This window comes from Mus caroli, unplaced genomic scaffold (assembly GCF_978045245.1).
Source record: "Mus caroli unplaced genomic scaffold, Mus_caroli_1 scaffold_14, whole genome shotgun sequence".
Lineage (NCBI taxonomy): Eukaryota > Metazoa > Chordata > Mammalia > Rodentia > Muridae > Mus > Mus caroli.
The window spans coordinates 7,467,896-7,484,310 of record NW_028227269.1 but is presented as its reverse complement, the minus strand read 5'-3'; positions in this window follow the sequence as shown (position 1 = coordinate 7,484,310).

Here is a 16,415-nt window from a genome sequence, read left to right as displayed (position 1 = left end):
CATGCCACTGTTATTTAAAATAAGAATTATTTAAATATTCTTTGATTCTGATATTGAGGCATACTAGAACTATTGTGCAAATAGAGAAACTGATGTTGTTTCAACCTGGATGTTGTTGAACATATTAAATGGGGAGCATTTCTGTTTTTAATGTTCATAAGAGTGTAGAATATAGCTGAGGAGATCCCAAGTTCTCTTAATACTGTGTGTGAAATCTAAACGGAATACCATCAGAGCATTTCAGAAAGCAGTATTCTTCTTTAGTTGTTCATCTGTCTACCTCAGCTTGCTTTCAGCTTTCGTTCTTCCTCCAGATAGATCTTGTTTCCCACAGATTTCCTTGCTCATCTGCTTATTTATTCTTTTTTCTCTCAACAACATGGCCATTATTACCATGTCGTTTAGATTAAGTGTTTCCTCCAACATACACTGTGTACCAGGACACAAAAGCATGGTGACAGCACAGACACAAATGTATCAACCGATCATGATGCAGAGCCCCGTTTTCTGGAGGCAAAGTACATGGGGTGGGGGGGAGAGAGATGGATCACGGAATGAGTCCACCATTGCAAGAGAAATGGGTAGGGTAACCACCCTTATGCTTGAAGGGGTCTTCACGAGGGAACTCTGCTACCTCTCTCTGAGTTCCCTCCCATTCCGGGCATGTGTTTCTGATTCTATGGTTTGTATAAAGAAAAAGGGCATATGCCATTGATATCCTTGCTACAGATACCTTGAAGTTAATGAATTATGATAATAACTATAAAAATATCAATCCAACCTTTTCATTTATTAATATGGAAACAGGCTCAGAAAAGAGTTGTAATTATACTGTGTGCTATTTAATTGTAGAGGTTCTTATAGGCTTCTTTTTAAAAGTAACTTATTTATATTTTATATGCATTGGTGTTTTGCCTGCATCTGTGTCTGTGTAAGGGTGTCAGATAGCCTGAAAATGAAGTTACAGACAGTTGTGAGCTGCCATGTAGGTACTGGGAACTGAATTCTCAAAGTACATCCAGTGTTCTAAGCCACTAAGGCATCTCTCCAAACTGTCATATGCTTTTTAGTGTTTTGGTATTCTACCAGGAATGTGGTGCCTGACATAAAATGTATTTCTAGGTAAGTACATGGAGATGGGAGAGCAGGAAGGATGGAGGGAGGGAGAGAGAGAGGGAAGGAGAGACAGACAGAGAGAGGGAGGGAAGGAAGGAGGGAGAGGGAGGGAGAGGGGGGAGTTGTGTTTAGGATGCTTCAGAGGTCAGAAAAGAACACCAGCTCTCCTGAATCTGTACTCACAGGTAGTTGTAGGGCACCTGGGGGGCAGCTGATATGGGTTCTTGGAGCCACACTTCTGTCCTTTGAAAGTGCAGCAAACGCCCCAGTGCCATCTTTCCAGCTCTTGCTGGTACTGTTTTGATAAAACCATAAATATGCAAGAGAGATTTAATCACAGTGCTTTGTAGTTCTATGATTTGGAAGGACTCAGGGAAATTTTCTTGCCCAACAAAGTTTGATTGAACATATTAGTTTGAAAGTATTAGTTTTTTCATTCATCCTATGTGGCTTTGAGTGGCCAATATCAGCCAGGTTACAGGGTTCTATTCAGTGTATAAAAAGCTCCTCTTTCTTTCTACTGTGAGACATCTGGAACCGAGCTAGACAGTTTGCTTCCATAGGATCTCGGTTTCTCAATTCCCTCCCTCCCCTTTGAGTTGAAAGCCAAATTATAACAATTTGAGACTTCTGGAAATAATATTATTTTACAACAGGAATTTTGCACACATTTCAAAACTATAACTTCAGATTCTTTTTTCACACCCAGGGGTATAGTGGTGAAGAGGACCAGCTGCAAAGCTGTAGTTTTGGAGTTCTCAGTAGATGACAAATAATGAAATGAGGTGTTGGTGCTAATGGTGCAAACCTTGGGCAGCGTTCAGCTTCTGCTTAGACTTTTCTTCAATAGGCAGTTTCCAACTGTGGGTACTCTCCATTTTTAGTTGAAAGGGTGGAAATCTTTTCTGTGTGACTTAAAGGCCTGTGAATTCATGCATCTTAATTATTTCAACTTTTATCACCCATCACATGATTGTTTCTGGAGAATTCTGACCTTCCCCAAAGTGCTGATTTTTTTTTTTTTGCCTTCTTTGAATAAATAAAGACCACATTTAAATATGTATTTCTATTTTTGGTTATGTGTTTTTGTGTATACAGTGTGTGTGTGTGTGTGTTTATGTGTATATGTGTATACTGTGTGTGTGTGTACCTACCTATAGAAGACAAAAGGAGCTACTGGTCCTCTGGAGTTAAAGTTACAGGAGGTTGCAACCCCCCAATATGATTGAAAGGAACTAAACTCTGGTCTTCTGGGAGAGCAAGAAGTATTGCTGAGCTATGTCCAGTCTCACAGACCACATGTGATGAGAATGGAGTATGTAAGGAGTGCCAAGCAAAAGGGCTTTTGGGTATATTTTTGCCTGGAAAGAGCTAAGGTAATTTTTCCAGTTTAGGAATCATCATGTGGGCTGGCAACAGCCATCTGTATATTGACACAGTCATCATCATGGCCACAAGGGGGTGACACATCAGACAGAATATACAAATCCTCACATCTCTTTATCCAAAGATATTAGCAGAAACCTATAAAGAAGAGGGCTTTGTCTCCTTTTAGGGAAGTCCATTGTGATAGTGTGATATAAATTGAGAAATATGTGTTATTTTCTTTATCTCTTGCTTTGGACACAAGGACTCTAGGCCTTGTTTTTCCTGGAGGAGCTTGCATTATGATGAGATGATCCTTCGTGGGTTTCTAGATAGAGGCTCACAAGCAATACAATATCTTATGACTATAAGTTTGGCACCAGGAGGGTGACAAGGTCTGGAGATTAAATTAATAATCTGTTATACTTACATGGTGAAAACCTCCATAAAAATACCTAGACTACAGTGTTCAGAAAATGCTGACTGGTGAACAAGAATGCAGTAAGGTTACATGCTCTAACTTCACTGAAGTGAACTTCCTTTACCTGGGAGTCATCAGAACCTGCATTGGTCTCCATCAAGCTCATTCCAATCCTTTCAAAGTAGACTTTCCAAAAAGGAAAAGGAAAATATACCTAGACTAGGTACATGGAGTAGAAAGTTCATAAACTCAAGAATATAGAGTTAACTAAATTTTAATAAGAAACACAATGACAAAACAAAACATCTTCAAAGAATAATGATGGGGAAACTAAATAGCCACATGTAAAATAATCAGTAAAAACACTTATTATTATTATTATTATTATTATAACTCATAACAACTGCATTGAAAGATATCCAACATTCACACATAGAGGATGTAACACTGTACAATTCACGGAGCAAACAGAAAACAAGTTCTCGTGCCTTGATTTTGACAAGGGTTTTTGTTTTGGAAATTGTACCAAAAGCTCAGGCAAACAGAACTACAATCACAGAGTAGAGTAGATCACACTGAAGTGTCTACACAGAGAAGGAAAAAATAACTACCCAAATTAAAAGGCAGTCTATGGATTGGGAACACATTTTTATAAATTCCTATATTCAATAATGAAATAATTCCTATAGTTCATAAGGAACTTGAATAATTTATTACCAAAAGAAAAACAGCAGTAAGGGGTTGTCTGATGGCATATGCTAATGAGGGTCAACACTAAACCATGTAGTTAGCCTGTGACCCTACAATGCCATCATTGGGAATCCATGCAAATGAAAAGAAAACAGCAGCTGTAAAGATAACTGAGAACATAGGAACCTCTTGTTTACAAGAGAATCTACTTGGGAATCTGTGGTTTGTGATTCATGCCTGAATTGGTACCAGTATTGTGGGAACAAGTCTCTGTTAACTACAGTTAATGTCAGAACTAAGTTAAATTGTAGAAAACCTGTTTGGTATCTGCTGAGGAACTCCTTTCTGGGGCAAGACATCTCCCTGTACCATAGAAGTGTTTGTGTTGGTTGTTAAGAATGTAGTCAGAGGAACAGTTAGCTTTCCCTATTTCACCCAGTGACCTTCAGTTTGCCACAATCCCTTACACTCATTCTTTCCCACACACAGAAGTAATCTAACAGTTTCCAGATGGCATTTTATATCAACTGCATTTTTAAAAGTCAGCTCTTTGTGTCTTTATTATTTTTTTTTCTTTTGAGACAGTATCTTATAGAGGCATAAACTGCTGTATAGCTAAGGATGACATTGGATTTCTGAACCTCCTGCCTTCCTCTCCAGAGTGCGGGAATGCCAGTCAGTGTGTGCCAAGCCCCCCCCCCCCCCCGCCCCACACACCGCCCCAGTTTATCAGTTGCTGAGGATAAATCCAGTGCCTTGTATATGCTAGACAGCCACTTTATCACGTGTGCTACATCCCCAGACCTCTTAGTATCTTTGTGCTAGTTATTGATCCTGGTTGTGCTTGGTCATTAGAGTTCATTCCAATTATTTCTATGTGTCCTCAAACCCATAGTGTCTTGAATCTCTCTGACTTCTTTTTCTGAAAGACATTGAGAAACTAAAGATTTTTTTATTCCTTTAGAGCCATCTAGACAATATCTGTTCCTGAACACTACTGATAGATACCCTTGGTGAAATTTTTAAGCATTTCTTGTCTATGTACTGTAACATAATCACATGAGTATCCCAATATCAGAGAAAAAAAGGATCATTCTTGAATTATGCCTATCGGTATGATAAATTTCTAGATCTCTGAATTTATTAGACATCAATAAAAGTTAATAGCCTAACCATATAATTATTGTGTTATTTGGTAGTTAAGATAGAGTTAAAGGTGGATATGTATGTATGTATGCATTATGTATATATACATGTGTGTGTAACATTAAAAATATTTGGTAGCCAATAATTTAAGTTATATTTTCTTATTTTTGGTGTGAATGTACATATGAGTGACTATATATAAATATAAATGTGCTGTAATTTGGCTCTCAGAATATTTAAATGTTTGTGTTTTGCCATAGTATGTGCATTTTCCAAGTTCACTTCATTTAACATTTCATGATAGGTTTCACATATGTGCACTGATGTCTTATTAGACATGCCTCAGATCATTTGTTTGGCTAATATAACAGTACTGTAATAAACCCATTTGTGAATAAAATTTGTTTCAACACTATTATTTTCTTAGAGCTTCACATATATACAAGTCAATGATGTAAAAATTACGGTGTTATTTGAGCAATTTGTCTTTTGGAACACGTATTCTGTAGGTATTGGAATTCTAATATACACATTCATATGAATGATACTGGAGTGGGTCCTTTATACATTCTCTTAACATTTACTGTATGTTCACCAACAAGATTTTGCTGACAGGACCTAATATAGCTGTCTCTTGTGAGGCTATGCCAGTGCCTGGCAAATACAGAAGCTCACAGTCATCTATTAGATGGAACCCAGGGCCCCTGAAGAAGGAGCTAGAGAAAATATCCAAGGAGCTAAAGGGGTCTGCAACCCTATAGGAGGATCAACAATATGAACTAACCAGTAACCCCCAGAATTGTGTCTCAAGTTGCATATATAGCAGAGGATGGCCTAGTTGGCCATTAATGGGAGGAGAGTCCCTTGGTCTTGTGAGATCATATGGCCCAGTACAGGGGAATGCTAGGGCCAGGAAGCAGGAGTGGGTGGGTTGGGGAGCAGGACGAGGGGGGGGAGGGTATAGGGGACTTTCGGGATAGCATTTGAAATGTAAATGAAGAAAATATCCAATAAAAATGAAAAAAAATACTGTATGTTTTAAGTGAATAAATACTATCTCATGCTTTGTTTTGTTTAGCATCAATGGTGAGCAATAGAGCCTAATACCATTTGAAATCATATAAGTAAACAAAGACACTAGGATTAGTGTTTTTGGTTTAGCAGTAAGATTCACTGGCCACTTTTGGTGCTAAAAGTTATGACAGAAATTGATGTTAAAAGTGTCTTTCCTAAGCCACACACTGCCAAATATGACAGCCTATGACATAAAGTGTCCTGAGTCTGCTCAGTGTCCTGACACTGTTAACAGGGGATCTTCCGAGGGACCTGTGTCAAGTGTTGAGATCGTTAATGAAGCTTCCTCTCCTCTTTTCAATTCACTCCTAACTCCCATGTATTCATCGATTCATGACGCTATTCCATGAGAGAATAAAACAATGTGAGTATTTGTCTGTGGGATTAGAAGAGCGTCTGAAGACACTGAAATTTAAGACTCGACTTATGTTTGTTCTAAGGCATTACTGATCCAGGGTCGTTAGGGTGTTTCCTTCTACTTGCCATTAGCTTGATTAGTATTTATTCAGACATTTCCAAAAATTGACTCATACGCACCCTTGTCTGTCTTTCCTCATTACCCGATCTCTCTCTCCCTAATCTTTTATGAGAGATAAATAACATTATTTGTTGGCAATTGCATTATGAAGGAGAGTTTAGCACACCACTGACATTTGCTCTCAGCAAAATTAGCTGGCCCTGATCCTTATTATTCAGTTTTACCAAATAATGGCATTAACTGAGCCAAACAATGACAGAAATACCAACACAGGTTCTATTGTAGAAACGAAAAAAATTATCATGGCAAGAAAACTGACATATCATACTTCTGTGGTGTTCTATTATTTATAAGAAATCTAGTATTTCCTTGAATAATAAACACTAAAAATATTTTTTGTCAATTCTTCTAATTGGGCAAATATACCCAATCAGAAACAAAAGACAGAGTAAAGACTTGAGAAGCCCATTTCCTGAAGTGGAGTGCTATGTAGATTTGGCCCCATAGCTTATAGGGTAATCAGGATGTGTATTGTTCTTGGATGTCTCTGATGGGAAAGCCAAAAGGAGAGAATTTAAAACCTTAACATGAAAAGATTCTTGTCAGATTCTGATGACAGTCTTCGAAGTCAATGATATCAAACAGCTGGAGTTGAGGGAAGTCCTATTTGTGGAGGAGACAAATGGGCCACCATTCAATACCCTCTTGATTTTAAATGTGCTTTAGGTCCATTATAGAAGCCAACTATCAGAATGAGTCTTAGTTCTTTTTAAAATCATGTCCTTTAAGAGGCTCTTCTTAGTGGAAGTGAGATGGGAGAGAATCCTGTCTGTCTGTCTCTGAGCAAACATTTGGATTCCATTTCATTTTTGGACCCCATGTTTCTAATTTTTTGAGACTATCTTCTTTTGGTATGTGCTTTTGACTACAAACAAGTAGCTTAGTCCAATATTTCCCACCCTAAATCAAATTTTTTGAGAACCATAAATAGGTCATTTAAAACTTTATACTTTTCCAGTGAGATTAGGAGAGGAATGTTCCAATAAGTTCACACCACTGTGTGAATGTTTCTGAGTGATCACAAGGATAGCCAAAAATCACACAATCAATCTGTAAGAGGCAAACAACATAGGATATAAAATAAAACAGCTTAAAACTAGTACAAACTTCTCTTAGAAATAATTGAATTATCATCCCCAGGAGTGCCATGTGCACATATTTCTCACAAACATAGAGTTACTATAGCTCATAATTCTTTCCACAGTTGTAATTGATCCTCCTTCTTACTATCTAAATTGAAACATGTAGGTTATTCTATCATGTAGCCATTAGTCTGTGTTCTGGTCCATTCTGACTGCTTTACTTGCTACATATGATGAGTTTTAGCATCTGGGAATCATTGCAAAACTATAAGAGTAACTTGGTATAAGACTATTTGTGTTAGCTATAATTCAATGATGATTATGTGACTGATATTTATTTATTGGATATACTGAAAGTAGAAATGTTGTAAAAGTACAATATTCTCCTGAGTAAATCTATATGTGGGAAAAAGCACTTCTATGCATTTAAGTCTACACAAGTAACAACATTTACTCTTGGTAAAAGCAGTGCAGAAGATTATTTGCTAATTCATCTCAACTTCATAGAAGATATTCCAAGAAGGAAATACTTAAAAATATACACAGATGAGATTCCACATGGTTAGAAATGACACCACATAGTTGTTATATTCCTGACAGTTTTCCAAAGTGCTCTTTTACTAAGGGTGTGTTACCAAGGTTCCTAAAATTCTATGTAAGAAGCTATTTTGAAAAACTGAAACATTAACCTTCATGAAGTTCAAAGGTGAAGAAACGTACACGAAAGTCTTATGCATAATGGATGTTCGTGTATGTGGGTTTCTAACTGGAAAATCAGGCAAGATGGTCATGTTCCATGCAAAATCATTAGCCCAAGTAAACTCTAATCTTTAGAGACAATTTTATCTGTCATGAGCTAGAGGAAGTGAGGCTGAAGAAATTGGAACTGATTTTCCAAATATATCCCATTAAATAACTTTAGCAACAACAATAACAAAAACTGTTGGTATGTAGTTTTCATAATGAGTCTTTAAAGATCTCTGCTTCCAAAGGTGAGCTGAAAAGGCAGAGAATAACAGATGAAGCTTAGCATGTGAGAGCAACTAGAGTGTGCTAAAATGTGTTCTAAAACAGAAAAAAAGAATCGGTCACAAAAGTGTGTGAAATGGATTGGCTCCTTAGATTATGAAATCCGGAAACAAGGTTAATTTATTGTTATCCAGAGCTAGACATAACAAGGAAAATATGAATATTACTCATTCAGTGATGCTTTGAGAAGACACTCATTTGGGAAATTAGAGTTACATGAAATATTTCTGAATTCATAATCAAGAATTGGCCACTGATTTTCACTCTTCATGATTTCCACTGAAATCACAATATGAGACTTTTTTTCTACACATAAAATTATAAAGTCATGGAGAAACCGGAAAATGGAAAAGTTATAGAAGTTTTGAAAGATGGAAATGGAGGAAGAGTGCAAACACGCAGACTACATGAGGAAGCAAGAGCTCTAAGTGAGCTCCACAGGAAATTACATAATCATCTAATCTGCACCACAGATCTTCACAAGAGGCTCAGGCATCATCAGTACTAGCTACCTCTGCACTAGAGAAGGAATGTAGGAACCATTGTTGAAAACAGGAGTTTGAATCAAATTATAACTTAAAATCCTATTAAATTATCAAAACTTTCCTTTCTGCTAAGAGCTGAAGTATCTCACATCCCTCCTCAGGACACTAAACTTCAATCTTTAAAGTGTTAGAGATATTAGATGGATGTAGAATATCAGGCATCTTTTAGGAGAAAACCCTTACTGTCACCCGGGAAACGAAAGCAGTTTGCGTGCTGAATGAGCTGCTGAACAATTCTCCCATACTCTCCTCAGAAATCTGGGACCCTGGATTATATTTCTCTTTATACATTTTAAGATTTTTCTTTGCAAAATTTAAGTAATTGACAACAGAAAAGAAAATAAATCCTATTTTAATTTTCTTCAACAAGATGTCCCAGTCAGATTACAACTTTAAGTGAAGATTAAAATTGCCAAGCATGGTCAGCAGTTCCAATCAGCTCTCAGAAAACGCCTTTAAAAAGACAGTCAATGTCCACATATTTTTGTTTTTTTTGTTTTTGTTTTTGTTTTTGTTTTTTTTTTTAGTTTTGACATGGGGTCTTCTTCAGCCAAGGGTAACCTCAAAATATTAAGTACATAAGGGTGGCTTTGCACTCTTCATCCTCCGTCCTCATCCTTCCCAGACCTGATACTATAGGGTTGTACCACCAAAAGCTGAGATATTGTCTTAGTCAGGGTTTCTATTCCTCCAGAAACATCATGACCAAGAAACAATGTGGGGAGGAAAGGGTTTATTCGGCTTACATTTTCATACTGCTGTTCATCACCAAGGGAAGTCAGGACTGGAAGTCAAGCAGGTCAGAAAGCAGGAGCTGATGCAGAGGCCATGGAGGGATGTTCTTTACTGGCTTGCCTCCCCTGGCTTGCTCAGCTTGCTCTCTTATAGAACCCAAGACTACCAGCCAAGAGACAGTCCCACCCACAAGGGGCCTTTCCCCCTTGATCACAATTGAGAAAATGCCTTACAGTTGGATCTCATGGAGGCATTTCCTCAACTGAAGCTCCTTTCTCTGTGATAACTCCAGCTGTGTCAAGTTAACACACAAAACCAGCCAGTACAGATATATATGGTGCAGTTTATGTATAGAAATAACACACACACACACATACACAATACCTATGTATACACACACACACACACACACGCACACACACACACATGTTTACACACACACATACAGCCCAAAAAGAATAGAATAGAAGAATTTACACTGATAATGTATGAATACCATAGTAGGAAAGAGATGCTTTGACTTGAAGAAAGGATCATGAAATTAAAATGCATAAAATAGGATACATTCATAGAAGCAATTTAGATATTAAAACAGATGAAATATAATATAGAATTAAGACTGTCAGTTTATCATCTTAGGAGGAGCAGTAACTGAAATTGTAGCTATAAAAACACAAAATAATTCACCCAAGAGGAGTAGACGGCAGGAAATAATCAAACTCAGGGGCGAAATCAACCAAGTGGAAACAAGAAGAACTATTCAAAGAATCAACCAATCATGGAGCTGGTTCTTTGAGAAAATCAACAAGATAGATAAACCCTTAGCCAGACTCACTAGAGGGCACACGGAAAGCATCCTAATTAACAAAATCAGAAATGAAAAAGGAGACATAACAACAGATCCTGAAGACATCCAAAACACCATCAGATCCTTCTACCAAAGGCTATACTCAACAAAACTGGAGAACCTGGATGAAATGGAGAAGTTCCTAGACAGATACCAGGTACCAAAGTTGAATCAAGATCATGTTAATGATCTAAACAGCCCTATATCCCCCAAAGAAATAGAAGCAGTCATTAATAGTCTTCCAACTAAAAAAAGCCCAGGACCAGATGGGTTTAGTGCAGAGTTCTATCAGACCTTCAAAGAAGATCTAATCCCAGTTCTTCACAAACTATTCCACAAAATAGAAACAGAAGGTACTCTACCCAACTCATTCTATGAAGCCACAATTACTCTGATACCTAAACCACAAAAAGACCCAACAAAGATAGAAAACTTCAGACCAATATCCCTTATGAATATTGATGCAAAAATCCTCAATAAAGTTCTTGCTAACCGAATCCAAGAACACATCAAAACAATCATCCATCCTGACCAAGTAGGTTTCATCCCAGGGATGCAGGGATGGTTCAATATACGGAAATCCATCAACGTAATCCAGTATATAAACAAACTCAAAGACAAAAACAACATGGTCATCTCGTTAGATGCGGAAAAAGCATTTGACAAGATCCAACACCCATTCATGATAAAAGTCTTGGAAAGATCAGGAATTCAAGGCCCATACCTAAACATGATAAAAGCAATCTACAGCAAACCAGTAGCCAACATCAAAGTAAATGGTCAGAAGCTTGAAGCAATCCCTCTAAAATCAGGGACTAGACAAGGCTGTCCACTTTCTCCATACCTATTCAACATTGTACTTGAAGTCCTAGCCAGAGCAATTCGACAACAAAAGGAGATCAAAGGGATACAAATTGGAAAAGATGAAGTCAAAAACACAAAATAAATCCAAAAATTGTAAAGAAATAATTAAAATGTCACCAAACAATGGAAAATATACTATATGACCGAAAGCTACAATATGTGTTTTATAAAAATAAATGGATCTGTATTATATCATTGCAGATTACAAATGGCCAAAAGACAAGCCTGAGATTTCTAGAGGGAGAATATTTCAAGTGGAGTAGATTTCATGAATAGAACTGACTCAGTCTGCAGAAACCGAGCAATAGTCCCAAAACATTTCCTATTAGTTGTTCAAAATGTATGGGTAAATTATTTCCTGACCTAGAGTTATGTACTCAAGACACCAGCAATCTGTACAAGTGGAAGTTAGACATCTTTGTAGAGTCATCATCATCAACATTAACTTCTCAATCATCCTTTCTCAAAATCCTACTTAAGGATACATAGTAGGAATAGAACAAAATAAGAAAGATGAAGACATAGAAGTTTGAAATGGGATTCCACTGTAGCACTTGGCATACCTTTGAGGGTGACTTTGTCAGGATGTTAGAACTCCTAAAGCATTGCTCCTTTTTCTGGCTTCATCCAGTCAAATTGTATACCTCAATATCCTATTGTTTTTATGTGTGACTTCAAGGTACGTGTTGTGTAGAGAAGTGATGGTACTGGGTTCTTTCCAGCTTAGATGCCCCTCAACAGAGGAATGGATACAGAAAATGTGGTACATTTACACAATGGAGTACTACTCAGCTATTAAAAAGAATGAATTTATGAAATTCCTGGGCAAATGGATGGACCTGGAGGGCATTATCCTGAGTGAGGTAACCCAATCACAAAAGAACTCAAATGATATATACTCACTGAGAAGTGAACATTAGCCCAGAAACTTAGAATACCCAAGATATAAGATACAATTTGCTCAACACATGAAACTCAAGAAGAACAAAGACCAAAGTGTGGACACTTTGCCCCTTCTTAGAATTGGGAACAAAACACCCATGGAAGGAGTTACAGAGACACAGTTTGGAGCTGAGACAAAAGGATGGACCATCTAAAGACTGCCATATCTGGGGACCCATCCCATAATCAGCCTCCAAACGCTGACACCATTGCATACACTAGCGAGATTTTGCTGAAAGGACCCTGGTATAGCTGTCTCTTGTGAGACTATGCCAGGGCCAAGCAAACACAGAAGTGGAAGCCCACAGTCAGCTATTGGATGGATCACAGGGCCCACAAAGGAGGAGCTAGAGAAAGTAACCAAGGAGCTAAAGGGATCTGCAACTCTATAGGTGGAACAACAATATGAACTACCCAGTACCCCCCGGAGGTCGTGTCTCTAGCTGCATATGTATCAGAAGATGGCCTAGTCGGCCATCAGTGGAAAGAGAGGCCCATTGGTCATGCAAACTTTATCTGCCTCAGTACAGGGGAAAGCCAGGGCCAATAAGTGGGAGTGGGGGAGTGGGGGAGTGGGGGAGTGGGTGGGGAAGCAGGTAGGGGACTTTTGGGATAGCATTGGAAATGTAAATGAAATAAATACCTAATTAAAAATAAAATTAAAAGAAAAAAAGGAGTGATGGTACTATCCTTTAACTAGTAGTTTCAAGTAGTGAGAATGCTCCATTTGAGGAGGTTTGATACAGATGAACACAAGGTATCAATATATGGTGAAATTTAGGATGGAAGAACCTAGAACAGTAAGTCACCACAAGGAAACAGGGCTTCTATTAGCCAGTGCTCACCATGTTGGACAGTTACTGAAGGAGCAAGAATTACTATCCTTGAAGCTATCATTGTAGCCTATACCAATTACCATGGATAGAGAAAGTAAATCCTGAGGTGAAGAAAGAGAGAGAGAGAGAGAGAGAGAGAGAGAGAGAGAGAGAGAGAGAGAGAGAGAGAGAGAGAGAGGGAGGGAGGGAGGGAGGGAGGGAGGGAGGGAGGGAGGGAGGGAGGGAGGAAGGAAGGAAGGAAGGAAGGAAGGAAGGAAGGAAGGAAGGAAGGAAGGAAGGAAGGAAGGAAGGGGAATAAGTGGGCAACAGGTTTGGGAATAATGGAACTAGCCTGAAGCAAGACAGAGGCTCTGGAAGAAAAGATGTCCAAGACGATGCAGTTGATAGAAAACTGGATGTATCTGAACACTGGGGAAACATTTTGGGGTGAATTAGTCATAATAACACAGGCAACGAAGAAAACAGAAGTAAACAAAACATCCATTGATTCTAAGAAATACAAATTTATGCAAGATCAAAAAAGTTGTAGCTTGCTATGTGGCTCATTTGTAAATAACATTAGAAAAACAGAAGTAGATTGGTCTAAATGACTTAAAAATGAAGCCTTACTGTGGAAATGGGAATCGTAAGGCATACATGAGTAAAGAGGTAAGTGGTTATCTCCAATCTTAAGAAGCTAGTAGATGATTCTCAAAATCAAGAAATGAAGGGGATGCTCACAGTCAGCTATTGGATGGATCACAGAGCCCCCAATGGAGGAGCTAGAGAAAGTACCCAAGGAGCTAAAGGGGTCTGAAATTCTATAGGTGGAACAACAATATGAACTAACCAGTACCCCCCAGAGCTCTTGTCTCTAGCTGCATATGTATCAGAAGATGACCTAGTCGGCCATCAGTGGAAAGAAAGGCCCATTGGTCTTGCAAACTTTATCTGCCTCAGTACAGGGGAACACCAAGGCTAAGAAGTGGGAGTGGGTGGATAGGGGAGTGGGGGGAAGGGTATGGAGGACTTTTGGGACAGCATTGGAAATGTAAATGAAGAAAATACCTAATAAAGATGAAAAAAAAGTAATGAATTATCCGACTGTGTATGTGTGTGGGTATACATGTATGTGCACACATACAAGTATGTGAAGAAATACCAAGACAAAACATAGATGTTTACAAATGTAGAGGGTTACTGACATGAAATTATGAATACTGAAAAAGCTACATCCAGAAAATATACTTGAGTTTGATTGTAGTATTTAAGAGTGCTGTATGTATAAAATTTATCAGTACAACAAAAAATTCCCAGAATTTAAAATGTTAGAAATATATTTTTGAACACTATATTTCTGATAGATCAAAAGTAGAGCTACCACATTATAGCAAAGTTCCATCAGAGAGAAACAGAAAACATTTAACTGAGGAATAGAACTCGTGCTTTTAAACTACAGAAAAAATACAGAGGAAAACATCTTTTTGATATGAATCCAATGTTTAGAAAACAAATCTGGACAATACTTTTATCCATAATGAACTATTTACTATGAGTAAGATCTATGTTATCTAACTATTAGAAACATACTTACTGGATTGAAAGATGGTAACTTACAATGTCCTCTGAAAGGGCTTGTGCAGAAGCAGCCCTCTGCAAGTCTTATATTCTATTTGAAAAGAATGAAATTGTCAAAAACACTGACTAATTTTCAGAGTCTGATATTTTAGTTACTTTAGTGTTTATCAAACAGTGTGTAGGGGAATACACCAAGGCTAAAGAGACATAGTTGATGGATAATGAAATAAATTATAGTTTGCCATTTCAAGATAGGAACCAAATTATAAAAGGTATGCAACAATTTGATCAGATTCTTTTTTTCCCATTTTTCAAATTATGTATTATAATCAATATGAACAAAATGAAAACTGAAAAAATGCTGTGTAGTATACCAGGTTCATTTTGTAGTATTTGAGTGTATGTATACATACATAAATATACATACAAATTTGGACATACAACTATACACACAAATTCAGAAACATACACAGCACAGCACAGCACACATTGTTGGCCTAGGAGGGAATGATTTCCTTGTGCTAGGTAAGTCAGGATCTCTTGGCTTTTGTTCCTGAAGAGGAACTGACCCTTTGTGCAAGAACTGTGCTGTGCCTCTACAGCACTAGATCAAGCCAGTCTTGCTTTCATGAGAATTTCTGTCTGATAGCATGGGCACACATGGCTCTGTGTGGTGGGGTTGATCAGATTCTTTTGATGGGTAAAAAGTACTTAAATATTTAGTGCAAAACTATAATGGAGATTTTTGAGTTAAGTACAAATATATATCGACACAATAATAAAAACATATAAATTTAAAGATTTAATGTCCTGGTATAAGAAATGTCATGGCATATTGGGAGTGGTGAATTTTATCATTAACATTTTCTTTAGTATTCAAAATGAAGTTTAAAGTTCCAGTGTTATCTACTGCACCTTCTGGTGAACTACTGTGGAAAAATGTAGGAGGCATAGCACAGTTCTTGCACAAAGGGTTTAGAGCCTTATTTTCTCCGTCTGAGAATACTAGAGAAAAATCACAGAGCTTTGCTCTGAGAATCCCTAGTCATAATGTATATGAATATATTTGGAAGCATAAAAGATTTGACTATTATACAGAGTTGTTGCTACTCTCAGCAGAAGTATTGGGACACTCCTTGGCAGGGTCATTCCTTCTCGGCAGCTCAGGCACAACCTTATCTCTCGGCCTCCACATGTGACACATTAGATGTTACTTGAGCTCAAGGTCCATTTTTAACTTTGGCTCCTTTGAGAAGCAATGTAATAAACCAAAGATCAATGTGAATATTTTCCAAGCAAATCATCCAAAAGGAATACCCAGGGAGGGATGGAAAGCCTTCCAAGGACCCCACAGGACGATTGAGCTTTTGTTTGAGAGCTCAGAGCCTGCTCTAAAAGCTTTGTACATAGCCATTGTTCATCCCACTACTGGGAAAAACTGTGCCCTTGGTCACCTCTTATTTTCATGTCAACTTCATTCAAGGGCTATGTAAGAGGACCTAACACATACATGTACTTGAACTTAAAAAAAGGAATATACACATTTTTTTCCATTCATTACAGATAGACCAAGAGAAAGTTTTAATTTTTTCCCATAAATATCTTCATTCATGTTATTTAAAATTGGG